The sequence below is a fragment of the Dipodomys spectabilis genome, unplaced genomic scaffold, assembly GCF_019054845.1.
Source record: "Dipodomys spectabilis isolate Male_0828 unplaced genomic scaffold, ASM1905484v1 ptg000048l, whole genome shotgun sequence".
Lineage (NCBI taxonomy): Eukaryota > Metazoa > Chordata > Mammalia > Rodentia > Heteromyidae > Dipodomys > Dipodomys spectabilis.
Genome location: NW_024870725.1, coordinates 769,322 through 776,807, shown reverse-complemented (window position 1 = coordinate 776,807; position 7,486 = coordinate 769,322).

Sequence of the window (7,486 nt, the reverse complement as noted above, 5' to 3'; positions counted from 1 at the left end):
TATAACTGACCACATGGTTCTATTATAATTAAGCAAAATATCACAGCTAAAATTCCAAAAAATCTTAAACGGCCGTTATTAAAATCTAAAAGTGCTCTATGATTTGTGCACAAACATGTCTGTCTGTCCGTCTGTCTATATGTATAATGTGTAAAACAGTCATGGTTTTAAGGTTGTTAAGTATTTTGCTTCCTAAAAGATCTGTCAATGGAAGTTGTGATCAAATCTGAGATGCCTTGAAAATTCTGAGATCACCTAAATACAAGAATTAGGCTGCATTTTCTCCCTGTGGAGGCTGCCAGAGAGAAGGGTGCAGGTATCTGTGAGCTTGATTCTGATGTTTGGCTCATCTTGGTAGTGTAAGAAAGTTGTAAAGTGCTCTTGTCTAAGATTGGGTAAAAGACAGACTCAGGCCAGCTCAGCCCCAGACTTCCTCCAACTGAAGGTGCTCAAAAAGCTTTTTGGTAAGATGTCTGGGAAAACAAGCAAGCCCTGGAAAAAATTATGGCCTAGAAAAGGATTTTGTTAAAAGGTTTCATCATAAACTTTTGTCACTTGCAAGAGTGAGATTGGATAAAGGTCTCTTGCTACTGAAAATTTCAGAAAGTGAACTAACAATTAATTTTCATTTTTGCGTACTTTAAAATCTGTGTGAGTGTGCATTTGAGTGTGTACGTGTGAACACATTTAAGATAAAAACTGTCAGCATGTTGTAAAAATATTGGGTGAGTTTAAGTTTAAAATTGAAACGTCAGGCTGGGAAGGTGGCTCAGTGGTAGAGCGCTTGCCTTGCATGCATGAGGCCTTGGGTTCGATTCCTCAGCATCACATAAGAAAAAAGAAAAAAAGCCAGAAGTGGCACTGTGGCTCAAGTGCTAGAGTGCAAGCCTTGAGCTGAAGAGCTGAGAGACAGCTCCCAGGCCCAGAGTTCAGGCCCCAGGACCGGATCCCCCCCCCCAAAAAAAATAAATAAAATTGAAAAGTCATGAGGTTTAGATGTTGCCAAAAATCTCAAAAAATATTCCATTGTTTTAAAGGCTTTTCCAAATTCATTAAACTGAAAATTCGAAATCTGGTATTCTAAAATTTGGTGTTTTGAAATGCATGATGTTGTTTACACTGGAACCGAGTTATCTGGCTTAGCAAAAAGGCATGAGGGATTTGCTATTTATTTTCCTCATCTAAAATTTGGGGATAACCATTGGAAACCTAAACGCGAAGTTTTGTTTACTACTGCTAAAGACTTCACCTGTTCTGTCTGTCTAAAGCAGTTTGGGTATTTCAGTCAAAAACCAAAAATAAGGAAGGGAAAAACTTATAGCCACAGAGATGAGGGGTGAGCAGACAGGAGAGCAGCTCAGCTAGTCCACACATGGTGGGAGAGGGCAAACTGGCACACAGGCAGTTCATTTAACCCTAAAGAGTCAGACGGGAATATGCCTATTCCAGAGGAGGGGCTGAGTGGCCTGTCTTTGTCCTGTTTCTTCTTGCAGCTGGATGCTGGAAACCTGATCGTAAAATGAGTTGTAGGATGATATGATTGGCATTGCTACAAGTTTATTTGTGTGATATAATTTGGTTTTAAAGATTTGTTTTCTAGGGAGCATGCCTAGTGCCTTAAGATTTTAAAGAGTCATTTAAATACAAATAAAAACCTAAAGTATAAGGTGTTAAAGGCTTTTAAAAACAAAGAATGGATATAAAATTTGGAAGTAAAACTGTCTTAAATGTTTGTTTCAAAGTGGGAAAAGAAATATTAGGGCTACCAAAATGATTGTTTTTAATTGAGACTTTAGTTTGCTCTTCTAGTGTTTTTGTAACAGTTTCCAGCAGGTCCACAGTGAAAGACAGGACAAGTTTGTCAAATGTAACATAATAAGTATCAGGTAAAACCATGCTTACAAAACTACTTCCAATGACCATCTTTGTTGCTTTTAACTGAAGTAAAAGTGGCCATTTGTAAAAATTGTTGATCTGGGAACTGCAGTTTGAAGCCAGTCTAGGAAGACAAAAGTCCCTGTGAGATTGTCATCTTTAATCTGCCAGCAAAGTGCTCAAAAGCAGAGTTGCTTTGGAGCCCAAAGTGGCAGAGTAATAGCTTTGAGCTGAAGAACTGAGGAACAACAATCAGGACTTATGTTCAAGTCCAGCGACTAACCAAGGGAAATTCCATGGTGCATTTACCACAGCATGGAGAAAGGCACTCAGGGGACCTTGGCAATAATATGCTTGACCCTTCTAAAATTGATCAGAGCTGGAGGACATGGGAAGATAGTTTATAAGCATGTATAACTGGGCAACAACTTGTCAATCATTTGTGATAATAGGCAGTAAAAGCTAAGGTTAAATGTGGGAAATAGTTTAAATCCAAACCACTATATATTTGCTTAAAACCCTAATTCGCAGTAAGTTTTGGGCTAACAACAGTCATGTAAAATACATCTATTTAGGAGAGAAATTTGTAAACATAAGAGTGTATTCCCATTGATATTCGTCTGAAGGCTTGCATAGGTAACAGGTACAGTTAGACACAGAGATATGGTTCCTCAGCTAGCCAGACAATTGCTTTTGCATAAAACAGTATAAAGGAAGACTTTGGAAAGACAATTGAGGAAACATAAAGATGGTTTCCATTAGATTCAAAAGTATTTGGAGAATAAGAAAGAAAGAAAATAAAGAAAAACCACAGAATGTTCAAGTAAGTCGCAGATGGGAAGAGTAATTAGAAGATGGTGTGAGTATGGGTTGAGTTTTAAAATAGAGTTTATATTTGAAAAAGACCTAGTGAGAGCCCGAGGAGGCTAGGGTCATATCTGATGCCTATGTCTCTGACATAGTTGAGACCTCAAATATTGCCCATCTACCCGGCTGTCAGTCTTTTGCCTGATCTCACCAATTTTTGCCTAAAGTTTCTAAATTCATGGTGCTACATGCTCAGGCTTGTCACACATCACTGGCTAGAGAAAAAGATGAAATATTTCAAAGGTTTGAAACAGCTATTTTAATGCAGACTGTAACTCCATTGGCCATCTCTGTGCGGCCAGGTTTGACCACATGGATTTTGCCTTTAAAAACCCTAGCTTGTGGGCTGTTTGGGGCTGGAGCCAATCACATAAATTCATTTTTTTAAGAAAAGGAAGTTTGTAGCAGCAAAAGCAGAGGCAAAATTAGCAGCAGCAACGTGAGACTGCACCGGGGGCAAGCCCCCCCTGGGAGTGGTGCTCAGTGGAGGGGCTCAGCACTCCAGCCGGGACTTCTGATGCAGCAAGGAGAGTACACGTGAGCCTCACACTGGTCCACACAGAGCAGAGCAGTGGCAGGGATCAAGACCCACATTACCTCCGAATCCTCACACCTGGAAATCAGAAAAAAATGAAAACTCACAAGAGTTCCACTCCCAACACGGAGACTCAGATTCGAAGCTGTTAATATACCTGAAGGTTTCACTGGAGCTATCTGATGAAGGCAAGAACTGACAAGGAGAAGAAATCTTTATCCTGCAGATCATAAACCAGGGACGGCACAGGATCCAGAAGTCTGGCGTGAGTAGAACCCTGACATCCTCACTCCTTCTCATAGAGCCATGGTGGGATACTGACAAAGCCTGCCCAAGCAGCTAGCTCCAACTCAAGCCTTGGAAGAAAACAATGGGAGCCATTCAGCAAGTCACAAGAACCTGACCTGACTTGCCAGGCTCAGCTCCACCCAGGGAAAAGTCACCCCACTCAGGCAGAAGTGGCTCAACCCCCAGAGGAATGACTTTCTTCACTGGGTAAACAAGCCACTGCAGCTTAGACAATTGAAACTCAATAAACATAAACTCTGAGAATGGCTCCAGGCTTGGCTCTGTGAGTGTCTCAGGAGCTAGCCCCTCAGGGAAAAGCTACAGATTGCTGAGAAGCCTCAACCCTACTCAGAGCCTAGCCTCATCACAGCAACTCCAAGATAGAGGAAACAGCCATCTCCCTCTTTTGTGATACTCAAAGCAGATCTCCCTCCCACTTAACCAGCCTGGGAGGAGGATCACAAAGTCTTGGATAAGGCAGAGCTTCTTTCTGCCTGCTCAAACAAGCTGAATAAAGAAACCAATCAAGTCACTGGAAAACCACACAAAAGCAGATCAGAGACTCCACGAAGACACTGCTTACTGACACGAGGGAGATACAAGATCTTCCCCCCGCCAAAAACAAACAAACAAACAAAAAAAAACTCAAAGAAATCTTTTTCTACCTACTTTTTTATTTTTTAAAAAAATGTTTCATATTTTTATTCTCTTTCATATTTTTTTCATTTCATTTTATTTTTAAATATCTTTTGATCTTTTGGTACTATTTTTCTCTCTTTCTTTTTTTGTGTGACTTAATTGCTGGAAATACCAAATACGTCTCAGTCCTAACTCTCAACATTAATGGATTAACTCTCCAATTAAGCGATGTAGACTGTCTAGTTGGACTAAGAAGCAAGATCCTTCCACCTGCTGCTTTCAAGAGTCACAACTTGCCCATGAAAACAAACATATTTTGAAAAGTGAAAGGCTGGAATAAAATCTACCAAGCAAACGTCCCCCATAAACAGGCAGGACCTGCAATCTTAATATCAGATAAAATAGACTTCCAATTAAAATTAGTGAGAAGAGTTAAAGAAGGTCGCTACACACTAATTAAGGAATCTCTTTATCAAGAGGATATTACAATTCACATATCTATTCACCAAAAGCAGGGCACTCAAATTTATCTAAGAAACACTATTTTCCTTCAAATCTCACGTAGATCCAAAGACATTAATTTTGGGGGACTTTAACACACCACTTTCCCTAAGGTTATCTACAAATTCAAAGAGATACCTATCAGTATTCCATCCTCATCATTCAAGGAAATAGAAGAGGCAATCCAAAAATTCATATGGAACAATAAAAGACCCTGAATAGCTAAAATCACACCGTTTCTATGAAGCTATCATAAACCTGATTCCAAAACCAGGCAGGGACTCATCAAAAAAAGAGAAATATAGACCCATTTCTTTGATGAACATGGATGGAACATATCTCAACAAAATTTTGGCCAATCAACTTCAACACTTCATCCAAAACATCTACACCACAATCAAACAGGATTCATTTCAGGGATGTAAAACTGGTTCAATATACGCAAATTCATCACATCAATAAGAGCAAGGATAAGAACCACATGATTACCTCAATAGATGCAGAAAAGCATTTGACAAGATCCAATACCCCTTTATGATGAAGGTTCTGGTAAAATTAGGAATCCATGGAACATTCCTCAATACAATAAAACTATGTCTGACAAACCTACAGACAGCATTATACTCAATGGTGAAAAACTAAAGCCATTTCCTCTAAACTAAACTCAGGATCGAGACAAGGATGTCCAGTCTCTCCACTTCTTTTCAATGTAGTATTAGAATGTGTAGCTACAGTAACAAACAAGATGCAAACATAAAGAGGATCCAAATAGTGAAAGATGAAGTAAAACTCTCTGCCTTTGCACATGATATGATCTTGCATTTAAAGAATACCACGGACTCCACACCCAAATTAATGAAGCTGATTCAAAACTTTGGAAAAGTAGCAGGGTATAAAATTAACCCTCAAATGCCTTTTTTGTATGTAAACAATGAGAAGAGTGCGGCTGAAATCAAGAAAGCAACTCTTTCTGTAATAGCCCCACAAAAAAACCCTAAGAATTAACTTATCTAAAGAAGTGAAGGACCTCTATGATGAAAACTTTAAAACCCTGAAAAAGGAAATCAAAACAGAACTTAAAAAGTGGAAAAACCACCAATGCTCCTGGAATGGAAGGAACAACATAGTGAAAATGGCAATACTTCTCAAGGCTATCAATATTCCAACCTCATTCTTCATTAAAATAGAAGAAGCAATCCTAAAATTCTTATGGAACTATAAAAGACCCTGAATAGCAAAAACGATCCTCAACAGAAGAACAGTGCTGGAGGAATGTCAATACCAAATTTCAAACTCTACTACAAAGCTATAGTAATCAAAACAGCTTGGTACTGGCTCAAGAAGAGACCTTAGGACCAATGGAATAGAATTGAAAACTCAGAAATGAACACACAGAAATATAGCCACCCAATCTTCCATAAAGAAGTAAAAAAAAAAAAATAGAATGGAAGAAAGACAGCCTCTTCAGTAAACGTGCTGGCAAAATTGGTTAATCACCTGTAGAAAACTAAAGCTAGATCCTTATATATCACCCTGCAGCAGAATCAACTCCAAATGGATCAACGACCTTGGAGTCAAAGCAGACACCCTGAAAACATTATTGAATGGGGGAAACCCTAGGTCTCCTTGAAACAGGCAGGAATTTTCTTGATAGAGACCCAGAAACACAACAAATCAAAGAAAGGTTGGACAAATGGGATTGCATGAAGCTGCAGAGCTTCTGCATGGCAAAGGATATAGCTAGCAAAATCCATAGAAAGCCCACGGATTGGGAGAAGATCTTCACTAGCCATCCAACGGACAAGGGTCTCATATCTAAAAGATACTTGGAACTCAAAAAATTAAATCCCCCAACAACAAAATCCTCAAAGAAAAACTGCCTGATTAATAAGTGAGCTAAAGACTTAAAGAGAAACTTCTGTGAAGAGGAAATAAGAATGCCCAATAGACACATGAAGAAATGCTCAACCTCTCTAGCCATAAAAGAAATGAAAATCAAAACAATATTGAGATTCCACCTCACCCCAGTTAGAATGGCTATAATCAAGAACTAATAACATCACATGCTGGAGGGGATATGGTCAGAATGGAACCCTACTGTATTGTTGGTGGGAGTGTAAACTTGCTCAACCACTTGGAAAGGTTCTTCAAAAGACTCCACATAGAGCTCCCCTATGACCCAGCAATCCCACTTTTGGGCATTTACCCAAATGATCACAAACAAGGCCACACTAAAGCTACCAACACGACTATGTTTATTGCAGCATTACTTACCATAGCTAAGATATGGAACCAACCCAGATGCCCCTCAGTAGATGAATGGATCAAGAAAATGTGGTATATATACACAATGGAATTCTATGCCTCCATCAGAAAGAATGACACTGCTCCATTTGTTAGGAAATGGAAAGACTTGGAAAAAAAAATATATCAAGTGAAGTAAGCCAGGCCCACAAAAACAAAGGTCCCTTGGTTTCCTTCATTTGCAATAACTATTAATGTTGGCACAAGCAGAAAAGTTCAGATAAGATGGTTTTAAACGTAGTGAATCCCAAGACTGGTATATAGTGATTTTTTTCTTCCTTGCTATTTTTTCTAATGTATTTATAAGGTACCATGTGATTTTTTTTTTTGTTGCTTTGTATGTCCCTCCCCCTCGGTATAATCCCTATTTTCACTGTCTTTGATGTTGGTATAATTTGGGAAGGAGAAGGGAAAAAACAAATTGTTTAAACAGGTATACAAGTTGACCCATTGCAACAAAGAGATGTACAAGATGCT